General features: G+C 49.9%; 1 long non-coding RNA gene across 1 annotated transcript; it reads left to right on the top strand.

Moving 5' to 3' along the window:
- Positions 1 to 5367: 5367 nt before the first annotated feature.
- On the top strand, positions 5368 to 14312 carry LOC148053780 (uncharacterized). Its single transcript, XR_015707911.1, has 5 exons — positions 5368 to 5449; positions 5555 to 5703; positions 7104 to 7245; positions 7675 to 7778; positions 13719 to 14312. It is a non-coding gene; the product is annotated as an uncharacterized LOC148053780 (long non-coding RNA).
- The last annotated feature ends 4850 nt before the right edge of the window (positions 14313 to 19162 follow it).

Below are 19162 nucleotides of genomic sequence, written 5' to 3'. Positions count from 1 at the left end.
TAAGCGCTTGTGGTCAAGCTGGTACATCTTTAATCTGCCCGATTCCTTCAAAATGCCCCATTTCCTACTTCTGTCGTCATCTCAGTTAGCTGCAGATGCTTGTGGCGTTTTGTAGGCCGTGGGAGACCTACCCCGACGCGTCCTCTTAAAATGTGGTGAGAAGGAAACGAAGAGCGTGGTCAGAGAGGACCAAGCAGCAGAAATGCGCGGACTCCTCCTCTCCTTTCCCTGCGGTCGGCTCTGCAGTGCAGGGAGCAACGCAGGGGCTCGCTAGCGGAACTGGTAGGTGAAGAGCCCGTGGCTGCTTTCCCGTGACACTGCTGGGTGAACGGCTCGTAGGGGCTTGAGCAAACGTCCTGCGCCGCTGAAATCCTATGCGGGGGGAAATACCCGGGTGGAGCTCGCAAAGCTGCTTTTGTGGACGTGGCGCTTTTTGAGGTACAGTATTCAAAGTACTTTGTATGTCCAAGGCATGTCGGAAGTAAGAAAATGAGAGAAGACTTCCAATGTCCAAAGGGTTAACAACTTAACCTGCAGCAAACTCCGCTTTTGAAAAAGTTAGAGGGTTTTTTTTTCTTTAACAGCCAGTTTCTAACTGGATTTGGAAGAGTATTTTTGAGATATGCCAATCAAATACCTAGGTACTGACTGAAATATCAGCACTTTGCATAGCAGAAAATTCACTTGTGTTAGGGAACATGAGTATTTATCACTAAATCTAATTCCTAGCCTAGTTTGGCAGACACGCAAGGGTATTCTGTGCATCTTAACTATTCACTTCTAGGTTTCTTAAAGATTTGACTCTGATACCAAATATATTTTTTTCCTGTGGCTGAAACTTTGAAGGGTCTTTTCTACTTGGATATTCTTAATAAAGCGTCTTCCTTCGTGCCGTGCGTTTTTGCATGCGCTGCCAATGAAGTGACTTGTTGTATGCGTAATTCTCAAAACAGGTATTTCTTTTAAAGTTCAGGAGAGCATTCCCCTGCTCGATGCCGGCACGTTGCAAAGGTGGTTTAGAACATACAAGTATGTGTAACTTCTTTTTTCCTGTAGCCTTTAATGACAGAATGGTTGTCTTGATACTGAATCTCCAATCAAGTTCCCTTGAAGAACTGCACAACGTGGAAACGTGGAATGATGGAATAAGGTTTCTTCTTCGGCGGTGAACGGGAGATTCGTGTTGTGTAAAGGACGCTGTGGATGCACTGTTTCTCCCCTGTTCTTCCTCACTGCCACACTCGAGGCTCGGCATGCTTTGTACCTGAAATAAACCAAAGTATGCAAGGTTTTCATTAAAAAACAAAAGCGGACGTGCAGAACCGTGCCTGGAAGAAGCTGGATCAAGGCTGGCTGTATAAAGAAGCGTTTTGCTGCAATGGCCTGACACCGAGCAGTCCAGCTCACTCTGTGCTTTATCCTTAGGCCCTGCTTTCCGTCCCCTGGCTGTCGTTACCGGGGGTGACCCCAGGCCGAGCTCTGCATCGCCTGCCGGAGCCCCGTGCAGGGCCAGTTTTCCCACCCTTCGCTGGGGAGCTTCTCTGTGAACGTGGACGAGTGGCCATGAGTCTGTTCCAGCTACTTCTGGGCTATTTTTTAAGAGCACTTAACATGTTTTACTGATGTCAGCATGCCAGTTTTTATCAGAAAGCTGAGCAGGATAGAAGAAATGGACACCTCAATTACCTTTCTGAGTACGGAGTCTTGCTAAAAAATGTGTGTCTAAATTAAGTTTGCGTGATGAGGTCTTATTTTTTTATGAAGCTGCATTGACTGGCACTAACTGCACTCCTGCCTCTTGATTGTCTTTTGATAATCTTCAAACTTCTGTTGGTTTTGGCTTTTTTTTTGCATCGGGACTGATGTCAAAGCAACTCGAATTACAAATTGGCCTTGAATACTGGCAGAATTTTTAAAAAGTTTTTCACTCCTTGATTTTTTTCTTCATCAAAATGCAGGGTATTCCTCAGACAAGGCCAGCGAGGCTGCAGTGACAGCGCGCCGCAGCCCTGGTTTCATTCACGTGTTGACGGAACGCCGCCGGACCGCGGCTGCCCGCCGTCCGTGGCTGGCGTCACCGGCGCCTTCCTTGTCCGTGCAGCGTTCTGGGCGGGTGCTGGTTTCGAAGTGTAAGTGGCCACAGCTTTCTTATAACGCCTGACCTTATTTAAACATTAGAAGACAGCTTTTTTCCCTCGTTGGAGATCTGTTCGAAGAAACAGGCCATTCCCCACAAAGCTGCCAACGGCGCCTTGGCCTCCGTGCAGCACTTGAGGGCAGCTTCGCCGGTAGCCTGGTGCAGGGCTGCGCGCCGCGGCGTCCCTCCCCGCTGCCAGGCCCCGCCGTGCTTTACCGAGGGCCCCACCCGGCCCCGAGGGCCTCACCCGGCCCCGGCCCCGAGCGCCCCACCCGGCCCCGGCCCCGGCGCCGCCGCCATGCTGAGGCGACCGGTCCCGGCAGGCGGCGGGTGGGTGCCGCCCGCCTCCAGCAGGTGGCGCTGCCGGCCCGCCGGGGGCGCGTGCCGGAGCGGGGCGAGGGCGGGAAGGCGGGAGGTTGCCCGCTGGCAACCTTATAGCCCGCTGGCTGTCAGATTTCCCTCCCGGGGCGGGAGCCTCCCCGGTGCCGCTGTGTGAGGTTCCCCGGTGGGTGGGAGCCTCGCGGCGGGGGTAGCGAACGGGCCCGAGTCGGGGACCGCGGCATCTCCGGTGATTTTGGTGCCAAACGGACAAAAAACGGACCCCGGCCGAGCGAGGGGCGCGCGCTCTGCCTGGCGTGGGCCTAACGCGAAGCGCTGGGGCCGGGGCAGGGCGGATGAAGGGGCCTGGGTGTGGGACGGCTGGGGCGGTTCCTGCTGCCCGCCGGGGCTGGGGAACGTTGCCGCGGTCTTAGCAGCCCTGCGTTCCTCGGATCAACAGGAAACAATGGAAGAAAAGGGACGAACGCGTCCGCATCAATTAAAAACGAGGTTGGGGCAAGAGCCAGCAGAACCTGCACCGCGAGGGGCGTCTTACCCAGCACCCGCCCAGCGTCGGCAGGGGAAGGGGGGAACCCCGAGCTGTTACCCCCTTGGTTCCAGGTTCCCCCACTTTTGCGCTGGAGGCAGGAGCTGAAAATGCTCGGATGGGAGAGGGCAATGACAGGAGCCGTGAGGCGGCTGGGACCAGGGGACGGTGCCTGGCTGGGCTGGCTCCGCGTGAAGGTTCTGCTTGCATACGTAATTAAAAAGAAAACTTCACGTGAACTATGGTAAACAGGAATAAGTAGTTTATGCAAGCTGATCAAATTAAAAAAAAAAGTTCAAAATACTCAAAATTAGCACGCAGTTCTCAGATTGAAAAATACGTACCGTGTAGTGCTTCTGTATCGAGCCGGGGTTGGGACAAGGCAGGAGGTTGCTCAGCAGCCTTTTGTTAAGGCTAATTAATAAATCATGTTCCTGTTCACATTGGGTTGGAACAGCAGTGTTGCAAAGGTTTAGGTGATCAATTTAAGTTCAACCAATTATGTTACTTTAAAACATACCATCTGAATCTTGTACATTCTGAAACTTTGCAAGTGTGAAATTTGCTGTACAATTCATCTTTTCTCGCGTTGAGCTTTGCAGTAGTTTGTTGTTTCTTTTCCCCACCACCTCCGGTGGTTGGATGTGAACGCTTGGAAAAAAAAAAAAAAAAAAAAAAAGCCCCAAACCCATCCCATCAAGCGACTGCGTGGGGCGATGCTGCTGGAGCTGTTGAAAGCCGATCAGAAACAAAGCTCTGAAACAAGTGCACTGCTCCGCTCCTTGCACCGCGCTGCTGACTGAAGCCCACTGCCGACAATCGGTGTGCCAGTGTTGACAGAGATATTTTTTTTCTTGCTGATCACCTTACTGGAAATATTCATCTTGTATTCTTATGCCAGAATCTCAACTTGGTGGTCTGCCAGATATTTGCCAAAATGATTTTCCCCGATAAAACGTGTTCTATCTTTTGCCCTTAGTTTTCAGAGTGCCGCAGAATGTGGAGGGCCGGAGAAAAACAACCTGAATTCAGCAGCAGAGGGTTTTGGCCATACTTAGTTTAGCAGAAACGGGAGTTTTCATCCAGCAGAAGCTATCACAATTAATCCTTCCCGTGGCGTCCACTTGTACAGCTTAAGAAACCTGCCCTGAAGTTCAGCAGGTGCCTCCTGCCGTGTGTTTGCAGCCCTCCGCTCGAATGGAAGCGGAGATGGAAGTCGGGAGCCGTCCGTTCTGTCAGCCATCGGGTGCTCCTCTTCTCAGTGGCAGTGGGGTTATTTAATAAGGCTTGATCATTGTTTAATTAGGACGTGATTAACTTAAGGATATTATTCGCAATGGATGCGGGCACTGTGGGTGCGTGTGTGCATATGTTTATGCGAAGGCGAGCATTGTACGCAGCTAGCTCCGCAAAAATTCTCTCAATCAAGAAATTACGCTATTTAAGATTAAATTTGTAAAACTCAGTCTAGACAATACACAATTATAGAAGATGCTCATTACAGGAGTTTTAAAATGTCAAACGTAGTCCTACATTGGATACTAATGGTGCTGAGGAATCTGCAGCTGGCTGTATTGGATGTGAGTAGAACCAGTCCTCGGAGAGCGGGAAATGGCAGGAACTGCCTCTAACTATTGTAATCTACAAGATTATCCCATTAATCATATTTGTCTCCGGGAGTACCTTAGTTCTAGCTCTAAGTGTTGTTTTTCCCTGGGTGCGTCACGTGCAAAAAAACCTCTCATTGAAAACAATGCGGAGGCGAAACCGAAACGCCGGTAAATGTGTGCTGAGTTCTGGCCGCTAATGGGAGCGGAACGGGTGGCAGACGGCACCGAGCCGATGGCGTCGCCAGCGTCCTTCCGCACCTGCAAAATGTTATTTTTCGGTTTGAATGTTGCCCGTGTTCTCAGTGTACAGAGGGAGCTGACGCTGCTGTTCCGACAGAAAAAGGACCGGGTTTAGGAGGGGGAGATGGCAGAGATGATTTCTTCAGGGCCTGCGTTGTGCACAGGGGTGAAAACAGTGGGAGATGCAGGTAAATCTATGGAAGTCCTCAAAACTACAGCACCGTGAGAGCCAGAACTGCTATCAGTGAATGAATGGTGAAGAGCCCTGGCTCTGTTACTGTAGTATTTCCTTTCAGCCCTGCCGTAGCAGCTACATTTTGTCCTGGAAATTTCCTCTCCATTCGGAGATGTGAAAAGGAGAGGAAATGATAAGCATCTGGTTAAAAGGTTAACTTGTGTGATTTTGCACGTCTGCGTTGGTTTAAATTAATTCAGCTAAATTTCAGAGGTATATCTGAACTATGTGTCTTTATTAGGCGCTCTGACACATCGTCTAATTGTTTTTTCTAATTCAGATCTGTAACTGCCAGAGCGAATCCACGTTTAGATGGATTATCCAGAACCTGGCTGCTGCTGCAGGACCTCTGGCGAGGGGAGGTGGGGAATAACTTTCTTTTTGTTCCCGTATCGGCACGCGTAGCCACGAAGAGCAGCTCCCTCCGCTGATCCCCTCCAGCCTGCCTGTCGTCTTTTGTTTCGCAGGCTGCGTCTCTGCTTTGAACAGACCCCTGCAAGACTGACGGCTTCGTCCCGGCGTGCTCCTCCGAAGGGCGACTGCCTGCGCAGCCGGCGTCTCCTCGCCGCCCCCGTGCTCCGCAGGCTCCCTGGCAGCGGGGGCGCGCTGACGGTAGGTGCGTAACTTGCCCTGTGCCTCGGGACCGATGACGGGTTGGGGAAGGTCTTCCCAGGCTCGCAGCAAGGCCTGCCCGGCTCCAGCACTGAATGCCGGTGTGTCCGAGGGATGCTGCTGGGCTTGGCGTTGTAACTGCGTCGGAGAAGGGAAAGTTGGTCCTTGTATTGGCCAAGCAGGAAAACTCTCTGTTGCAGTATTGCTGCTCCCAGCATTCAAAAACCGAGTTAGAGGTACTCCCTGGAAAGCAATAGGTTGATAAATAATAGGTAACATTTAAAAACCACGTGCTCTATTGTATTTGGCCCTGTCTCTTAAGGTAGAACAAGCTTCTATTTCTAAATGTTTCCTCGTTGTGCCGTGAGCAGATGTTAAAGGTGACTTGATGTGGGGAGCTGAGGCTGTAAAGGGCCACCAAACACTAGAGACTCTGCAGCTGCGAGTGGCTAACGCTGCGCTCGTGTGCCTCCTGCACCGTAGCTCACGGCCTCTGCGGCTGCGGCCTGCGAAGGTGCGGTTAAAAAACCCGACAGACAGAGGCTGTGTCGGTGTACTCGGGCTGCTGCTCCTGCAAAATCTTCATCCTTTTATCTCTGGTCAGGGTGCTCTGAATTCAGTATCTGCAGCTCCTGTCCTAATCCACTCCCAAGCACATCATAGATGCTTCAGCAAAGTACATATTTCATTAGAAAACTCATAAGCATCCCAGAAACTGAAGATTAATTCCATAGGCTGCAGCTTTCCCTCCTCCCCACGAGCTGTCGGCATCCTCCACCTATCCCCCCGGTTAGTGCGTGCCGCTCGCCCAGTTTTGTTACGGGATTTCTCTCCCCTGCAGCTCCTCTCATGCCCAAGCTGGCAGAAGAGAAGCAAACTTGCCTTCCCGTCGGTCACAGCGCTGCCGGCCGTGGAGCAAACGGGGGTTGGCGGATACCGTGTCGGTGCTTTATGCTGCACACCAGCCTCTTCTCTTGTGAAAGGATCTGCTTGTTGGGGCGTCTGGCCCTCGGTGGATCCTGTCCCAGCGCCTCGCTGCAGCACACTCTTGCTGCTAGCAGCGAATTGTTCATCCACCCGTCGGGCCGTCTCTGAGCGGGATTCCAAACAAAACGCGTTCTGTGGGGCCGGGCAGGTACCTGTGTCACTGTGTTACCTCATCGTTGTGTTCTTAGCTAAATCCAGCCAAAAAACCCCCAGACGCCACAAATCCTCATCTCTGCTGTCACTTTCCATTCCCAAACCCAAGTTCTTCTAACAGAAGTCAGCTTTCTTTTCCTCAAAATCAGCAAAATGAAAATTAACTTGGTACATGTGCGTGAGCTTGCGAAGAGCAGAGTACTTGTGTAGTGCTGATACAACAGATAAAACGCTACGCTTACTGACAAATGCTTCTGTACCCAGAGAGTTCTGCTGAAGTGACGGCCCTGCAGCTGTTGGGGACCATACAGGGACGTTTACGGGGGAGGTCGGGACCTCGGATCGCAGCCGGGAACTGAAGCAAGAGCTGACAGCGATCGTGGTGCAACCTCAATAGTGTGCTCGCGTAAGTGTGAAAGTCGTGTGTGTGCATACGTGTGTATATACACGCACACATGCATCTATATAAATGTTTGTGTGTGTGTGTAATATATATAAAAAATAAAAATCCCTGTGGTCAAATTACAGAAATATTTTAAAATGATAAATAAGCCCAAATGCATTCAATACATAACGTGAGTTGATAATTGTTATCAGACACTGATAATCGCCGTTAAGCATTATTTTTTGAACGCTGTGGCTCAGGGCTGCATCAGTTCTGAGTTCTGCCTGAGCAAGGAGTCTGCTTCACCTTGAGATTCATGACAAAATATACCAAACGGGCAGGAAAAACAAGTGTGGTGAGACTGAGGTGTGTCCTGTTGGGGCTGTCTTGGAGGTGCGAATTTGAGTGCGGATGAAGTGATCCTGGTACCTTGAGTGTTCTCTTTCTCAGAACGAAGTGTCCGGCTGGAAAGCCTTCAGCGACTTGGGAGGTGGCCTTGGCCATAACACCTTCAACACCAAACGGGTGGAACGTGGACCCCTTTCCAGGTGTAGGTATGTCTGCAGTACGCGGTTAAGGCTGTTGTATGTCTTTTATCTTGGTGTGTGAATGTGTCTTTTCTTATTTTTCACTCTTTCCCTTTCCTGTAAGTTTTCTATGTCCTTGGTTCTGGAAGCGTTATGTGAAAATGGTGGTGAAGAAGCTTGCTGTAGGGCATAACATAATATTCACCTACCTGCAGAGCCGGCAGCGGTTCAGACCGTGCAGGTGAGCTCCTGGTAACTGGTTTTAACCTGAGTGCCGATATACCCAGCTACAGGGGCACTTCAACGAATAACGGGGCCAGTTTTTCATTCTTCACAGAAACCCCCTTTTCATCTCTTGCTCTACGCTCTCTGTTTCCCTATGGGCCTAATGGGAGGCCCTGACTGTGGCTGCTCTGCAGCCCCTCCTTGTCCAAGCCCTGGGGTCTCGCTTCATTAAAACTCCTTACTTGGAGTGATCTGAAAGGATCTGGTGGGGTCCAGAAGCAGGACAACAACAGAGGCCTTGGTCACCTCTGTGATACCGTTACAAAGCCTGCTCTGCTTCCCTCGTGCTCGCCGTTCAGCAGCGGTCTGGTGGGTTTGATGGCCAGGTAGAGGGACCGGCTGGAGTTCATCCCGACGGTGTTGCGTGAGCTGCGGGGTTGGTAGGTCTGGCAGGGATGGGGCCAGTACGTGGATCATCTCTTTGTTTCTTGACAGTCCAGCCCAACCAGCAGAGTAGGCTGCCTGCAGTAACCAGGTTTTGGCAGCGGGAGTGTGGATTCCCTCAGCAGAGGAGAGAGTCATGGTCTTGGCTTGCTCTGCTAAGTGTTACCATATTTCTTCCAACTTCCATTTCCTCTGGGCTGAGTTTCAGCTCAGCTTTCTTCCTCCAGATGCTCGTATCTCACAGACATCTCGTTACTTGTGATGAAGCTCGTTGAACCAGATGAGAAGACGGTGTGTATTCAAACACCCATGTCAACTTGGTGGCATTGGAGATTTAGTCCCAGATCTTGAGAAAGAGGAGGAGCAGGGGATTGCAGTGCTTCACATGCCTCTGGACAGTAAAAATCACCTTCTGTTCCCTGCAGTCTGTCAAAAGGAAAGTGAACCGACAGTGAACCACCCCCTTCAGCTGTGTCTTGTGTGGGAATAAGTAACACACACGGTGTTGAAAAGCCCAGGTCAGGTCCTGTTTAACTCTGAGAACTCCCTGTCCTCAGCCATGAGTCTCTCAGGATTCAGCAAACACGAGTAAAGGATCCTTCACCTGTGGCGTGAGCAGCGTGGCATGCAACAGAAGGAGTATGCTAATACATAGGAATAATATTATAAAATATTAGTGCCAAGCCCTGAAATTTGAATGTCCTGTTAGATGCTCAGTTCAGCTCCACTAGACACTGAACTGCCCAAGTTATTGGTTTACCCACATAATTTCCTGGGTGCCTGGTCAGAGGCCCGCTTTGGGCTCCCTCCCTGTGTTCCCCCCTAAATCTGAGCTGTTCCCTGGATTCAGAATGCTTGAAAGCACATGCAAAACTGCGAGAGCTCAAACGGATTCAAAGCGTTGGTCACGCAAAGGGCTAATGCTTGCTATTCTGGACATTAATTTCATAAAATTAATCTAACACATCTTGAGGGAAATTAGTGCATGCAGATGCTATCATTTATCACAATTATTTTAAAAGCCCTAATCTAGCACTTCATCGGATTCTTCACATCCACTTGCACGTCAAGCGCTGCAGGAGCGTCTCTGCCCGTGGATACGTGGCATCCTTCTGCCTGGCCGGCTCTGAGGAGGGGCAGCCGGGCCGTGAGCGGCTGGGGAGGCACGGGGGTGGCAGCGCTCAGCCCCCTTTTGCCCCCAGGAGAGGCGGTGGCAGCACGGGGCTTTACAGCAGCGCCAGGGAGGGGGGATATTGCCCACCCCATGTTAACTATGGAAACCGTGTTGCTGTGTACATGCGGTCCCTCTCTTTTCAATATGATGTCGGAGTTACCTCTCTTGTCTCTCAATGCTCTAGTGAGCGCCTTCGGTGCAGTTCTGTCTGCAGCTATAAGCCATGCATTTCTTTAAAACCTGGGGAGGGAACATGCTCCTGGTCCCACTGCAGTTTTCTAGCTTCCAACAATGCTGTTAGCCCAACTCAGGGCAAAAACTGCCCGAGTTTCCTATGAATCAACAAACTGAGGGGAAAAAACATTGAAAGCTATCAAAATGTTCTTCTATGAACCCTGTAGCGCTTAATTTGAATTTTGACTTTTTCTTCTAGGGGAAAAAAAATTATACCTCAATATGTCTTAAAAAGCCGTTAGTTTGAAAAAGCTGAAATAATCAGTTTTCCCTGAGAGAAAAAAAAATACAGGCAGGAAACTACTTGTATTTTATGAATCTTTGATTACAATGAAGAAGCTTTCTGCAGTGATTTTCATTTTTTGGCAACAATCTCCTGCTTACGTCCACTTTTTACGGCTTTGGATGCAATGGAGAAATGCTCCTCTGCAGCAAGCTAAACAATTTTGTCTGCTGCAGTCAGGAGGTGCACGTTGAGCAGAGAGGGCTGTTTCTGGGAGGCGCGAGCAAGCGGCCGCTGTTTTCCCGGGTGCTTGTGGGGAGCTGGAAGGTAGAGGCTGATGCTGGAGCGGCCGCGGGGGTCCGTGGACCAGGTTTCGCGATGGTTTGCTGATCGCGAGCTACAGCCGCACGGCCGCACTTCGTATTAATCCGTACGGCTTGCTTCTGTCTTAGAAGCGTCGGGGCCTGCGGATGGAGCCAATAGACAATTACCTGGCACACAACCCACTCCTCCGTTCAAGGCTATAAATATGTCAGGGTACAATAGTCCCTTATTACTGTGGAATGAAATAAAGATGTGATTTCAAATGTCATACTTTGGATATTCAATCAGCGCTTCCAATATCATGTGTAAACAATAAATTATCTTATGATGTAATTTAATATAATTCTGCTTCCAGTACAGGCGGCAGAGGGGAGAAAAAGAAAAATATATTCAGAAATTCAATCAAACAGCTTGATTTTTCAAAGGCACAAAGCACCTGAGAGTTCCCAGTGACTCCTCCTGTTAGCAGAGATTTTCCTCTAGATAAAGAAGCTCACGATAATGAGCTGTGAGGCTGAATGGTTAAAACAATTATCCCCAAGAAATTCCCAGAGCTTTTTTCAACAAGTCAGAGCAGTTAAAGCTGGCAGAAAAGAAATCATTTGAACAATTTTTCATTGGAAAAATATACTTATGATGAAACTGAAATGGTTTATGGGAACATTGCACTTTTCATAAAATTTTCAGTGAAAGAATTTGGAAAGGATTCACCAACAAAGTGGAAAATTACCTTCCCAATTGATTTTAGGATAGCATTTTGTACTATCTCAAATAATGTATAGTGATCAAAATGCTCCATTTCTGTAAGGTGATGTTGATATTTTCAAACTGAAATATTTGGGAGTTTCCATGACAAACATTTTTAGTATTTGGATTTTCCTGATTTGATACAAAGCCAAATTCTGCCATGGAGGAATTCCTCTAAAGGCAAAAATCTCACTTTTCTGAATGCACTTAATTATTATGGTGTCGTGTTGCCTGCCCTTCGTCCTCCACGTGTTGTCGGAGTCTTGGCCTGGTGCTTTGAAGGCAGGCACAAGGTGGGCTACCGTTACGTGGTTACCGAACCCCACTCTGCAAGCACGCTTGGGAAAAATAAAAAATCCGCCTTACTGGTACGTTTTTTATTAAAGAAAAAAAATCAGGAAAGACTTTAAAACCAACTGACGTTGCTTCTTTAGGTTCCTGTCCCAGGGAGCGCGTAAGCATGGCCGTCACGCCAAGCCGGTCGCTGGGCTCTGCGCCCAGGGAAGCGCTGCCCCGTTCTGGGGAGCTAGCAGATCTACTTCAGTTCTGCTGCTGGCTCCCTGGATCGCTTCTCAGCGCTCATACTGCATTTCCAGGTTTCAGTCCCTCTTGGTCTGGCTTGTGCCAACATGTTATTTGCATTACTGACATGTTACGTGTGGAAATGAATGGTTTCTTTTGAAATCGGCCCGAACGTATAGAGTCTAGAAGCACTAGTACAAAAATGAAACCAAACTGTGTGCTTCCAAGCTGTGTAATTGCAGAACAAGATGCTAATGTTCCTCAAAAACGCAGGCTTTTGCCTAAATGACATGCTTTGTGGGAGTAACTAATTTGTATTTAATTATTATCTAACTTGTGAAGAAATGTTCTGAAGAAGTTGTATCTTCAGCACAAGCCTTTCAACTTTTTTCTTTAAGATAAATTTCTTATTTAGACTCGCAGCATTTTATATTTTGTATGATAACACCAACAGGAGACTCCTTAGCAAAAGTCACTGCTTACAATTTTTGCCTTTAAGGCTATCTCATAATTATGTATTTAACTAATCAACACTCCAGAACTTCCAGATGCAACAGATACAGGGTTTGTGAATGATTTCCCTATATACATCTTAATTTTCTAGCAGCAGCTGTAATTTATGGGATTCCACGCGGAATAGCAGGGCTAATGATAGCAAATGTGTTTTTAAAGTTGTACCGGATGCAAACGCTGGTATATGGTGAAAGGGATGAAAACAGATGACTTCGGAGCGTCAGAGCTCCTGCCTCTTGTCCGTAAGCGCTCCCAAATCCCAGGTTGGCAAAGCAGAGCTCCGGAGCTGTTCAGAGCGAAACTCCTGACCCTGTTTCGGTGTAGGCAAGGTGGGGCTCATCTGTGTTGGACTGGCACAGGGCTGCCTATCCGTGCCGCGGCGGGATGATCCACATGTGACTGAGCCCCTGTTCCTCGGAAGAGTGGCTGGTTTTGGTGATGATGTTCCTGAAGGAGTAGAGGGCACCTTGTTTATAATTTTTGTGCGCGGTTGTACTGGGTTTGGTTGGGATAGAGTTAGTTTTCTTCCTAGTAGCTGGTGTGGCGCTGTGTTTTGGATTTGTGCCCAGAGCAGCGCTGATGAGGCAGGGATGTTTCAGCTGTGGCTGAGCAGCGCTTGCACAGCCTCAGGGTCGTCTCTGCTCCTCACCCTGCCCCGCCAGCGAGCCGGCTGGGGGCACACGGGGCGGGGAGGGGACACAGCCGGCACAGCTGGCCCCAGTGACCAGGGGGTGTCCAGGCCGTACGGCATCGCAGCGATAAAAGCTGGGGGAGGAAGGAGGACGGGGACGTTGGGAGCGATGGCGTTTGTCTTCCCCAGTCACCGTCAGGCGTGATGGAGCCCCGCCGTCCCGGGGTGGCTGGGCGCCTGCCCGCGGTGGGAAGGAGAGAAGGAATTCCTCCTTTTGCTTTGCTTGCGCACGCAGCTTGTGCTGTACCTGATAAACTGCCTTCACCTCAACCCACCCGTTTGGCACGTCTGATTCTCCCGCATCCCGCTGGGGGTGAGCGAGCGGCTGTGGGGGCTGCGCTGCCCACCGGGATTAACCCACCACAGCAGTCCCGGGTGAGACTTGAGACGTGGCATGGAGGCAGAGAAAGAAAGGAGAGAAAAGCTCTCCGTGGTGTGTCCGCAGCCGGTGTGAAGCCAGGGGAGGTGCCTGGCTCCGTGCTGGGCAGCTCAGCCCGAGGCCCTCTCCCCCCAGCCGTGCTCGCCATGCGAACGCGGGTGTTACAGCATGGAAGGCTGGGGAAGAGGGATTTCCAGGAGCTCTTCTACCTTCGGTGAATATTAGCCACAGAGTTTGTTGGTGCTCATAAAAATAATATTGTTGTATCTACTAAAGAGCATGTAAATGCTTGAGTTAAAACTAATTTCTACTAGAAATGTTTCCAATTTCTTTTGTTAAATCTACCGGGCCTTTCTATTCAGATACACTGGTATAAAACCAGCATAGCCAAATACAGAAGATGGAAAATATTTAGCGTCTAGTGCAGAATGAAATTGAGTTTCTTCAGTTCCCATGATGATGCTAACACGTGATGTGAACTTTCCTGACAGCCCTGGATTTACGGAGCGGCAGGTATCATCCTGGAGGAGCTGCCAAGAAAACCTACCTGCCCGATCCTGCAAGTGAGGAAATCTGCTGGGAGCGTGCCGAGGGCTGCCAGCCCTGCTGACCTTGCCGTGGAAAATCCCTTTTCTTGCTAGAGCCCGTTTTTCTTGGAAAGTGTCAGCAGTAGATTTTCACTCATGAACCCCTAAATCATCAAAATAAATGATCTGGACCCATCTGAGCTGTGTTGGTTTATAGGTGGGTATCTGTGCATTAAGATACCAGCCTAACGCTCGGATGCGGTTCGTTTTCAAGTGGGAATACTTCAGGATTTTTATCTTTGAAATACCCAGTCCCATGATTTCCCAAATCTTCCCCTCAGAACAGATATTCCTGTGGTATGTTTTGCAAATGCTCAGAGTTCAAAATAGCACTTAGTCTGCCTTAAGGCTCCTGTCATACTAAGTACTGACCTATATTGCAAATTATGAAGGCTTTTGTTTTCTTAAATACCCGGCCACTAGAGAAATTCAGGTCGGAGTGAGCAGGAGTCATGTTGGTTTAACTCCAGTAAAGCAGTCATGTGTAACTAATACTGTATTATTAGCACTGGGGGAAATTTTCAACTTTCAGCATCGTGACAAAAAACCAGACAATAAAAATTGCTCGGTGACTTTTTCTAACCTTTGCAACATGTATTTTACTCACCCAGACCACTACCTCTCCACTCGGCAGTCTCAGGCAGTGAAACAGCGAGATTATAAGTACAGCATGCACTGGGAAAATGCCTTTTTTTTTTTACTGAAGTGAACTTTCAGGAAATATTAATTTATTTATTCTCACATTTTTAAATCTTTTGCTCTTTCATTTTTCATGGTTTATATCTTCGTAAGTCCAAAGTCCTGCCTGGTGATGTGGGTATAAAGGTAAGCGCAGGCACGGGATGATCATCTGATCATCGATCGGATCACCAAAACGCAGACAGGCCTTGTGTCCTGCAAAAGGTGAGGTTTAAATAGCCAAACACAGGCCGAATCAAGCCAGCCGTGTGGCTGGTTGTCCAGCCTGGCTCTCCTCCCTGGCCCACCTTGCACGCTGGGCTCTTATTTCTTAAAAGCAGTTTGCACTTAGGTGCAAAATCAATGGTTACCAAAGTCTAATGTCTTGGGGCTGCTTCTTGAGCCAGAAGAGGTCAATAAACCAGAGCGATGCAGTCCCACTGATGGACAAAGAGTCTCTGTCCTGGGGCTGGGAAGGCACGTATGACTTTAACGATAAGGAAACCTGGAGACTAAAAAGTTGTCTGTGCGAGAAAACAAAAAAGAGTGGTTTTGGAAAAGGGTGGTTTACAACAGAAAGATGAATGTTTTCACGGGAAGTTCTCATCCTGCTCTCTTCAGAACAGAAATGCTGTTCTGTGGAGGATATCACAATTCTGGCCGTTACTGTACTGCTTCACTTACATGAGGCACGTGGAAGTAATTCTTGGTTATATGCGGTCTTCACACCATCAAGAAATGATAAGGGTTGTGTTCTCTCCTTGCAAAATTGTGAGCAGTGGCAACTAGAGAAGGAACAAGAAGAAACTTCTTACAACTGGCAGACAGCAAGAGGAGGAGATGACATAGCAGGGGAAGAACAATTTAGGATTTTTAGCTGGGTAGCTAACTTTTAATATGAAAGCAGGTAGTAACCTTTTAAAACTAACACCTGTGAATATTATTAATTTTCTTAACAGAAGATGAACGTTTTTGCTCTGTTTGCCCTTCCTCAACCACCTGCCCCAGTTGCTGAGTACCCCTCGGTTACACTGCAGCCTGCCAAGACACGCTGATGGGACGGGTCCTGACGGGGGTGAGTAGACCACGGCCACCGATGTCCCAATACGGGGCTCCAGCCCCCGCCTCCTGTGCCTGCTTGCAGCGGGGTTTGCTCTGCAGGGCCACGAGGTCTCTCTGCAGACCTTCGCTGACTCGGGTCGCGGACCGTGCGCCGGCTGGTCGCCTGGCCAGGGCCACTCACGGCATCTTACCTGCCGTGCCTTGCCCGGGTACGCTGCCCCGGTGCTCCCCCGCCAGTCCTTCCCTTAGTACTTGGTTAAAAGCTGTTGGCGTTTCAGATTAAATGGATTTCAAAGGGATATTTGACAGAGGAAAGTACTTAACCTGCAGAGGTGAGGAGAAGTGAGCAGATGAAGGAGGGACTGGAGAGAGGAAAAAATAATTATGTGTGAGCACATACGTGGAATATTTTCCGAACTGCTTTAACCTGGGGAAATTTTTTCCTGAAGGGGATGGTGCTAAATCAAAGAAAATGGGGATCCATAATTGTGGGATTAATTTGTGGACTATTTTGAGATCTGGCAAGATCTGTTTGGGGATCTAAAATATGTATTTTATCAGTCCCTTTTTCTGAAGAGCTAGACCTTGATGCAACTGTAAGTAATCTGTATTACAACTCCCAGTGAAACGCGTTTCATACATCATTTTACTTCACTGCGTGACTCTAGCTAGTGCCTTGTGCTAAGCTACGTTCTTCACAATCAGGGGATATGTTATTTATAGTCTAAAATAACGAGTGTAGCTTGGGAAAACACATTCTCTGAAAGCTCCCAGGGCAGGTTCGGCGCGTATTGCCGCGGTGAGTTGCACCTTACGTCACCCCGGGTCGTTCCCCGTTTCTTGCCAGACAGCCCTAAGGAGCTATTGACCCCTCTGATGCTGCTCCTGAAGCGAAGGTGACTGTGGCGATGGCTCGTGCCCTCCAGCCCTGCCTCGGGGAAGCCGCTCCCGTGTGTCTCCAGCGACAGCCCCGGGGACGGAGAGGAGAAAATGGGCATCAGGATTGCGTTGAGAGGGATTGCCCGTGGCAGGGCCTAGGAGGGGTGCAAAGGGATGGGGGATGCGTGTGGACGTGGCACGGGACAGCGTTGGTCCTGGCGGAGGCCACGGCCCCGGCAGAAGGGTGGCTTCACCGAGCGGCTCGAGCATGGGCTCAGCAGAACAAATCCAGGCTGTGGCGCACGGGAGTTTGATCCGGTGGCTGGGAATCCGTCACAGCCTGGACAGGAGGAGCCAACCACGGCGTGAGCAAAGGTGAGCGGCATACAGCTCCCCCCGCAAACAGGCACCGGCCGTGTAACGCAGAGCAGCCGCTGTCCCTCGTCCCACAGCAGCCGCGGCGCCCGCGCTGCGGCAGGCTGGGACCTTGGGCACGGCACTCTGGGCTCAGCGCTGTTTCAGTGTCTAAGGCTTCATCTGTGTTCATGCTTTTTGTTTTTAATACAGAACTACTTTTTCAAGTTCCTCTTTCTCATGTGTGTTATATGCACATGCACGCCTTTTGGATCAGCTGTATGTGCTGCACACATATGCAGGTTGCTTAAAAATTTATTTGATCTAAGAATTATTATTAATTTTCCTCTGACAAGTCCTCCTGGCGCTGGTTTTCAGTGGTGGGAAAAGCCGGCTCTAGCCCTGGAGAGCTGGAAGAGTGAGACATCGCCGGTGTACTCCAGAATGGGAAGAAATCAAGACGTCATTTTAAGGCCATGCATCATTCCCTGAAAATAAGCTTGCATATTTTACATAAGAATTGCATAATTACTTTCTACCTCTGCACAAGGCTAGTTCTTTTGCATCTCATAATACCAGGAGTTTTTAATAGACATCTTAAAGACTCCGTTATCTTTGGCAGCATCCTGGCAGCTTGGCACAAGCGCAAGCTGTAACAATGACACCAGCTCCCTTTTTTTCCGCCTTAAACACCATCTTACCGAGAATACATGAAAATCTGGCAGAATTCAGTGCTTTCCTCCCGGCTGTGCCTTGCACACCCGCTGCCCCGCGTGCGGGGGGCTGCCGGCCGGCGGGGGCGAGCTGTCCGCCCCGGGGGAGGAACGACGTCATCCCGGGGACCCTGGGGTGCCTCTGTGCCCCGTTACGAGCAGGCGGAGGTGCATTTACCTCCGAGACCCAAAAAATGTGCATTGACCAGAGACAAACCAAAGGCCGTCTGTCTGGTGTGTACGGGACTGACAAGCCCCGTCGCTGGGTCTCGTTAGGATTTTGTGTGTGTTATTTCGGCCCACAGTTTGCTTGAGCTCTCTCTTTCTAGTATTTTTTACGCCATGTCATACTGGAAGCCGCTGCTTGTCTCAGATACCTCCATGTAGCTTGCTTCTAAAACACTTGCAATATTCCCTTAAGGCCGCAGGGGAAAAGGTGGGGTTTCAAAATGGAATTTATGGGGAAAATCCTTCTCTTGGCAGTTGATTTCACTGGCTTTGTCCCCCCCAATCTGCAGCGGTGGAGGCTCTGGCCGTACCTTGGCAGTTGTTTCGTCAGCTGTTGAGTTTCCATAGCTGGGGCTGCTCACGGGGGGCTTTTGCTTTGTCTTTTCGCAGGGGCCGGTTTTGGTTACCGAGGTCTGGTGACGTCCTGGGAACTGCCGACGTTTGTGCCAGCCGTCCCAGGCGCCGTGACCGCAGGGTGAACAGCTAGGCGATCTGAATATTGCATTAAATAGTATTAGTTGAAAAGCTGAGTCCTGCAGGCCCTAGGAAGCGTGGGGACTGCCTGCGCGGGCTGTGCTGCTGGCTTTGCACGGGCATGGGCAAACCCAACGTTTCTGCAGAGCCGAGAGCGGTTGGGTTAGATGTGCCCGTGCTGTCCGTGGCATCGGTTACAGCCCCAGCGGCCGCTCACCTTGCCCCCAACCCCGCCGTGCACCTCGATACCACGGTGTCCCCAGTGCAGGGTGCTCCATAGCCCACGGACAGCCCGAGCACGGCGGGGTGAGCACTGTCCGCCCAAAGCACTGATGGGTACGCAAAGCTCCGGCAGCTCAGGCGGTTCCAGTTACTTTCTCTCCAACTGCAAGCAGACCCAGAAGCCAGCAGTATTGCCATAGTTTCCCCATCAAATTTTAAAATCCCAGATTAATTTCCCGAAATTTTCCAGAGCTCTGTGGGCTCTTTCTGATCCCCGGTGGTACCTCTGCAGCACCAGGCAGCGGGTGGTGCCCAGCAGCTTCTCGCTCCTTCGTGCGGCCAGGAAGGTCGTTGCCCTCAGATCTGATGGGGCTTGCGAGGGGCACGGCGTGCGCTGCGGGGACTTCACGGCAACCGGCATCTCACGGAGTGAAGCGCTGGAAAGATATGGTGCACGCGTACAGGACAGAAGGATGCGTTTGCTTAAACGTAGCCAGCTAGAGACCCCCTGAGAAGTAACTGCGCGGTCTGGTTACGAAAGGCGACGGTCCTTGTCTCCCAAAGCAGAGCCCGTGCGTAGATGCGGGTTCAAAACCTTGGGTGCAGCCGCAGTGCAGGCAAAATTTGTTGGTATTTTTTCCACAAAAGCGATTCTTAGGAATCTTCAGTAGTTTTAATAATTATTTTTCATTAACAAGCGAGAATGGCTCTCTGAATAACCTCACACGAAAGAAACGA

The sequence above is a fragment of the Nipponia nippon genome, unplaced genomic scaffold (assembly GCF_047370975.1).
Source record: "Nipponia nippon isolate SJK-2023a ecotype South Korea unplaced genomic scaffold, ASM4737097v1 scaffold_37, whole genome shotgun sequence".
Lineage (NCBI taxonomy): Eukaryota > Metazoa > Chordata > Aves > Pelecaniformes > Threskiornithidae > Nipponia > Nipponia nippon.
This window is presented reverse-complemented; position numbering and strand designations above follow the sequence as displayed.